The 7,500-nt window shown below is 41.8% G+C and overlaps 1 long non-coding RNA gene across 1 annotated transcript in view; it reads left to right on the forward strand.

The window, feature by feature from the left end:
* The first annotated feature begins 2,724 nt into the window (after positions 1 to 2,724).
* Positions 2,725 to 7,500, forward strand: part of LOC118762284 — a 26,011-nt gene continuing 21,235 nt past the window's right edge. The window contains exons 1-2 of the long non-coding RNA XR_004998037.1: positions 2,725 to 2,737; positions 4,762 to 4,767. This is a non-coding gene — a long non-coding RNA (uncharacterized LOC118762284). The remainder of the gene's footprint in view (positions 2,738 to 4,761; positions 4,768 to 7,500) is intronic.

Below are 7,500 nucleotides of genomic sequence, written 5' to 3' on the forward strand. Positions count from 1 at the left end.
AGTTTTACCTTTATATATTATCTAAGCAGATTTGCTTTTGATGTAAAGTAATATACATGCATGAAATAAGCCAGTGTTACAGTCTCAGTTCTTTCTGATGACCATCATGAAATAGCAGCCAATTTCCATCAAAGTGTGATATATATCTTAATGGTAAACAACAAAAACAAATGTTTATTGCCATGGTTTCAATAGTACACATATATAGTGCTTCGGATGTATATATACATATATACACACACACAGCCCGAGGCTATAGTTGAAGATACTTGTCCAAGGTGCCACGCAGTGGAATTGCACCTGGAACCATGTGGTTTATAACCAAGCTGCTTACCACACAGCACTCCTGCGCTATATATATATATATATATATTATATATATATATATATATATATATATATATATATATATACATATATACATACATAACTGTATAATAACATATCATAATATTATCTTATTCTCTGGTTTGAAGCGGCATTTTATAAATACAAACAAATGACTGAAAAAGGATGAGCTAACACCAACCACAATTGAACCCAAAAATCAACGCTAACATGGCTCCTTTTATGTCCAATTGTCCAAACGCTCACCCATCAAGGGTGGAAGATATCAGGCTTTAACAGCAAACGACCACATTTGTTTCTGCACCGAGTACCAGCTTAGGTTGCTGGGTTTATATTCATATTCCATTATCATCCTTTATATATTATTATATAATCGAACTTGTATGGACGTTTCATTGGGTGGAATACGATTAATTCCCCATGAAGCACCCACATTCGGCTGCTGCTAAAAAAATATTCAACAATATAATGATTATAAAAATTTATCTTGTATAATGTTATATGAATATAAACTCAAATGTGTGCGATGCAGAAATAAATTTTGTGATCTACAGTTGAAAAGCCTTATGTTCTCTATCCTCGTTAGATAGATAGATAGATAGATAGATAGATAGATAGATAGATAGATAGATAGATAGATAGATAGATAGATAGATAGATAGATAGATAGATAGACAAATCGATAGATAGATAACTTTCTTTATTGGCCACACTGAGCTGAACACAGAGGGGACAAAAACAAATGTAGAGGTTTTCTGTTCGAAAATGAAAAATGAGGGATAAAAAAAGAGAAAAGCAGTAAAATTTCGATCAAAAGGGGTCGGGAAAAATACCATCAAATGGGATCGTGTTTCACAGCGGAATTTTAAAATTGTAAAATATAAGATTAGGTTTATCCGTGGAAAGAAAAGCCTGCGGAAAAGACCACGGTAACCTCAGGGAAGAATAAACACATGAGAGCAAAATGCTCTCTCTCTCTCTCTCTCTCTCTCTCTCTCTTTTCAATTTACAGGATCCTGCTCAAGGTGGTTGCGTCACTCGCACGCACCATCTTTGCTACATTCATCTACCTTTCTCTGAAACATTCACGAGACAAAACCTGCCTCTCCATTCTCACCTTCCTTTTCAAGTGGTACTTGAAAAAGTTGACGAGCGATTGGCCAGAGCGGTAAGTGTTTGTCTCTAAACTTTTCGCTCGAGTCCACCACATACATTCTTTCACCATGGCCACCAGTACAATGAAGACTGCCTTGCCTTCTCGGTTGAGGAAAGGTGGCGGAGCAACTTAGACGACAGACTCGGCCGACAGGCGGACTCGTCCCACAAGCGACAGCAGCCGTTCGGCATAAACCCACAGGTCCGAAATGATTGCACACTGCACGAGTGCGTGCAGAATGGTTTCATCGCTCTGACCGCATCGCGGGCAAGTCGGTCCGTTGTGTCTCAAACCGTGCCTGTAGAGCTTATTCCGAACACGTAAATCTTCTCGATAGCACTGCCAGGCCAGGGATCTTTACTGATTGTCCATAGGTCTCGGCCCGAAAATTGTCCTGAACAGGCGGGTCAGGTATTTCTCGTTGACGCCCAGATTCTGCCCGAGAACGTCGCCACACCTCCGCCCACCCCCGCTAGTCCTCTATAGAACGCCTTTGTTGTAATGAAGTCGCACAAGTTTAGTCCCGGACGGCATTCGCCTAGCCTCGGTTTCTGTTTGAACCACGACTGCAGTTCGGCCAAGGAGACGAGCTGAGGGGAAGCGCGTCGCACAAACTCGACCACACGTGTTCACCGTCGTCTGTGAAGCGACGGAGATGTCGCAGTCTCAGCGTGTGCCTACACATCATCAACCACAGCTTCCTATCTCTCCATTTAGCGGGTGCTGACAGCAACTGGATCGCCTAACCATCGGAACGCTTCCTTTCCACAAGAAGCGGAAGGGTATGCGTTCCAGTTTGGTGATGGTAGGGTCGGGACAAGGCACGACGGTCAGACGGTAATCGATGACGGATGCGATGTAAGCATTCGCCACCTGCGCCCGACCTTTTAGGGATAGCTTCCTCTCCGTCCCTTTACTGGGTGAGAGTGGCCACCCTAGTCATTATTTCGCCCCAGTTCTTCTCCATTTGGAGGTCCAGAGCGAACCAGACTCCGAGCAATTTAACCGGTCCGTCGGTCCAGCGTCCCACCTTGGAGACGCTGATGGACTGCATGGGCTTGCTTCTCAGGTAGATGTAGATGTAGGTATATATACATACATATACACTCATATATTTATGTATATAAAAATATATACATATAGAGAGGGAGAGATATCAGCATATATATATGTGTGTGTGTGTGTGTGTTTGTGTGTGTGTGCGTGTATGTGTGTGTATGTATATATACATGTGTGTGTGCGTGTGTGTGTGTATATGTATGTATGTATATATACATGTGTGTTTGTGTTTGTGTATGTGTATGTACACGTAAATATAAGAAACAGTCTTTCTTTAATACGTTTCATTAAATACCTAATTATGTTCAAGTTAAATGTTTTTATTTTAGATTTTTCCATATTGTCACCTTAACTCTTTACAATTGGTTCGAAACAACAGAGTCTCTAAATCCATAAACAGTGTTACCAAATCTTCATAATCACATTCTCTAGAATTCAACACACCTGGTCTCTGTATTGTTTCTTGCATACTATTTGAATACATGTAGGTTCTACCGCCAAAAAGTGTTTGACCGTTAACTCTATACGTCAGAAGCCACGAGATAATCTGTTTGTTGTGGTCATTTTATTTTTTTACTCTTAGGTTTTCTGTTTCTGTAGCCATACGTTAAACTATCAATTCAATGGTTAAACTGAAAGTTTCAAACTTCAGGACTTTAGTTGTTACACGAGACATACTAGTGTGACACTCTGTCATAGGCTTACTATGCATTTACAAGATAGATAGATAGATAGATAGATAGATAGATAGATAGATAGATAGATAGTTCACAGACAATAGGTGAACCCGTGCGTTTGCCGAGTGACATCGAAGAGACCTCAAAAGGCCACTAGGAAGGCCTCCTCGACGATGGGGAAACGATTTATTTAAGGAATTTGGATCAAGATGGAAAAAAATGACGCAATCAAGACAGAAATGGAAGGGCATTGCAACCGTATATACGTATGTGTAGAGAGAGAAAGAGGAAAGATAAATTGAGGATAAAATCTAGCGTATTCTACCAAAAACGATAGTCACTCCTGGGTACAGTAGAAAACACTGCCCTAAGGTACCACATGCTGGACTCGAACTCGGAAGTACATGGGGCTAAACAAATTTTATAACCTTACGGCTATACTTTCACCTCTAACTGCTTCAGCGTTACTCCCTGATTGGTTAATTGAGACTGTATGAGGTTATTATAGTAAATGTTTCATGAAAATTCCTGCAAGTTATTAATGTTGCGGAAAGCTCTGACTAAAGTGAGCTTTGATCAAAGACTATCCATCCATGACCAGTACTTTTAAGTTTTTAAATAATCAAATGTCTAATGTTGAATCAGGTAATGCAGAAGAGCTATTTGGATATCTTCTTTTGTATCTGACACAGTATGATTTAAGCGTAATCTATCTGTTACTTCTAGCATCTCAAAACGACAGAGGCGTTCTCTAGTTGTCTGACTTTAGGTCAGCTCTGATCAAGCAAAACCCTGATCAAAGCGTTCCGACTATGACTACACTTTTGAAATTCCAGACAATAAATCGCTTCTCGGACTTTTGGTTAAGGTCAAAATGGAATTTTAAACAATGAACCCAGTAAAGAATTGGAACCGATTCCTTTCCCCATCACTATCTAGCTATCTTTCACTATCTGTCTGTCTGTCTGTCTGTCTGCAGTTTGTATCTATGTCTGTCTGTATGTCTGTCTTTTTCTCTTTTGACAAACGCCCATCGGCTCATGATTGCTGAGTTAATTATTGGAATGTGAGCTGTGAAAAAAGAAAAAACTACAGAAAATGGATTGGCAGTTTCTGGAGTTAAAGGATTGAAAAAGCATTTCGTAGAGTGTTTTGAGAAGAGGAGATGGAAATGAATAGGATGATAACCGGAAGAGGTAAAGCTGCTTACTGTGAGCGGAGAAGTATTTGCGTCGGATATGATCAGAAAAAATTATATACAGGCGCAGGAGTGGCTGTGTGGTAAGAAGCTTGCTTACTGCTACCTAGTTGTCGCGTTGTTTTTCGTCGCGGTGGAAGTCACGTCGTACGTGAAAATTTGAACATTTGAAGCACGACCACAGGTAAGGTATCTATTTCGGTGGTGGGGGTATAGTGAGGTCCGTTGTCCGTACGGTTGTTATTTTTTCGAACAAGGGTCTCCACTGTGTTCCAGACATTTGTTTGCCAGTGATCGTACTAAAAGACTCACATTTTAGTGAGAATTGTGTGTAATTTCGGGAGGCGTCTCCGTTCGAGAATTTTTTGGAATTTTCTATGACTGTGTTTGTGCCCTTTCAAGTGGATTTTTACCATAAAGGATAGGAGTACAGCCGGAGTTGAACGGAATACCATTTGTTAAGTTTATTCGCAGTTGCGAAGTAAGGAACTGTGTGTGTACTTTTTAACACCCCTACGGAAGCTCGAGATTTTGCGAACACGCCTTTGGTGGGGGAGAAAATTTTGTTTCTCCCTACTTATGGTGGTAGAGGGTTGACAAGAGCCTGGGTGTGCGGACTGCCACCCGGTATAGAGGCCGGTATAGTGTCTTCTATAGTATTTCAACAATATTTTTCCTGTCAAGAAGTACCTAGAAGAGAATTGGAATTTTTAAATGTTTTACAATTGTATTAAAATTTTGGCCTGAAGTACCGAGTGGCTTTTGCTGTGTTTTGAACTGTTGCTCTCTCTTCATCTATCTTTGATTTTTTTTAAATCTCTTTATTGAACTGTTTATTTTTTTCTCTCCTTCCTTTTTGTTTGGACATTTTTCCTCTTCTTTCTTTTTCCTTAATTATTTTATATTATAACAACTGTATTTTGGGACTCTTTTTTTAAAAAAACTTGGCAAATAACAATGAAATGTTGGTGGAGTTTGAAATTACACCACCCAAAAAGTGGTTAAAAGAACGTGGTTAAAGACGGTGGTTTTGAGGACCTACTCTAGGACCCTCGATGCCATTGCCGTTTTCAGAAAGGATATAATCGAACGAGAGCTGGCAGAATTTAAGCCAGCGATTAAGTTTATCACTCGGAGGTCAAATAGTCAACCGTGTGGTTGCTGTTTGACTCCCCAGAAGTGGCCCGTGAATTTGTGAGCCAGCCCCTGGAGGGCAATGAAATTTTGTTTCTTTCCACTTATTGTGGGAAGAGTTTGACGAGGGCTTGGTTTTCAGCTTGCCACCCGGAGTTGAGCCCGAGTAGATTGAAGATACTATCCGCCGGGGTCTGGGTGGCAGTAACACCAAGCTCCTCAACGTAAATATTCTGCCTGCGGCTGACTGGGAGGGGCCAAAAGCTGTTTTAACCCTATGGACACAGTCAGCCGAAAGTCTGGTACTTCCAGACTTTTTGAGAATGGCCGGGTCTAGGTATCCGGTGATTCTTGAGGGAGCCCCTACCCCCCACCCCCCAAGTGTCATCGGTACTTGAAGCTTGGCCATATAAAAAAGAACTGTTCTCAAGGGCAAAGCAAAATCCTGGAGCGGTAGAGGAGGGAATGAATGCGGCCGAGGAGACGGAGGACTCCTCAAAGAAGAGTCGCAAAAGGAAAAAGGAGAGCAATGATGGGTGCTCGCCGAAGGATCCTGGGGATGAGGTAGGGGAGGCGCACCCTCCCCCAGTCGAGAAGAAAAAAAGGGGAAGAGGAGGAAAAACGGTGCATTACCGGCAATCGGAGACATGACGCCGGAGTGTCACGGAGCCTCATCGGGTGTGCCACGGAGGGGGAGAGACACCATTGGCGGAAATTGTGCCGCTAACGTTAAAATTGATCTCCTCGGACTCGGATGACGATGAACTGATAGTCTTCTTTAATAGAGGCGGAGAAGTGGAAAAGATAGTGAAAGAACACTACGAGGGAATACCTTTGGCCTTCACACAGGACCCCGAATGGCTTCCGCAGATAGCTGTGGGGGTCATAACGTTGCGCGTTTCTAAAGCTGGAGGGACTAAAAGAGGAATATCGCTCGTGGCCGGGTGACGCCAACTCGGAGCCCGCCTTGATTTTAAAGGAAGCATGGGCTATGGTGGAGTACACAGACACAAGCGATGATGAGGTGGAAAATTGACAAGAGGTTGAAAAGCCTCAGTGTTATAATGTGTAAGAGGCTCAGCGCCTCATTTGTAAATGGACTAATGTTGATTGTATATTGAATATTTTATTGTATGTTATTGCATGTTAATATTTGTAATGGATTATTAAATCCAATAATTGTAAAATCTGTTGTGAGAGGTTCAATACCTCGTTTTGTTTATTCTGTTGAAAAAAAAAAGAACAATGTTTTAGAGAAGCAGAAAATCGGCGGGCGTTTTTTACCTTCTCTCATCAATATCATCCTTATTTCATCATTCACCTCATCAACGTATATGTCCAGCCCGCAAGCTACTCTTTGTAATGCCTTTATGGCAAATCTCAATGAAATAAAGTAGCTTGCTTACCAAACACATGGTTACGGGTTCAGTCCCATTGCGTGACACCTTGGGCAAGTGTCTTCTACTATAGCCTTGGGACGACCAAAGCCTTGTGAGTGGATCTGGCAGACTGAAACTGAAAGAAGCCCGTCGAATATATATATATGGGGGGCAGTGCTTATGTGTCTGTGTTTGTCCCCTACCATCGCTTGACAACAGATGTTGGTGTGTTCATGTTCCCGTAACTTAGCGGTTCAGCAAAAAGACCGATAGAATAAGTACTAGGCTTACAAAGAATAAGTTTTGGGGTCGATTTGTTCGACTAAAGGCAGTGCTCTAGCATGGCCGCAGTCGAATGACTGAAACAAATAAAACAATAAAAGAATAAAAGAATACATTACCACACTAATATCCAAGTGTAGAAGCGCAATGGCCCAGTGGTTAGGGCAGCGGTCTAGCGGTCGTAGGATCGCGGTTTCGATTCCCAGTCCGGGTATTCTGAGTGTTTATTGAGCGATAATACCTGAAGCTCAACGAGACTCCGGCAGA

Source organism: Octopus sinensis, linkage group LG2 (genome assembly GCF_006345805.1).
Source record: "Octopus sinensis linkage group LG2, ASM634580v1, whole genome shotgun sequence".
NCBI classification, from domain to species: Eukaryota; Metazoa; Mollusca; class Cephalopoda; order Octopoda; family Octopodidae; genus Octopus; species Octopus sinensis.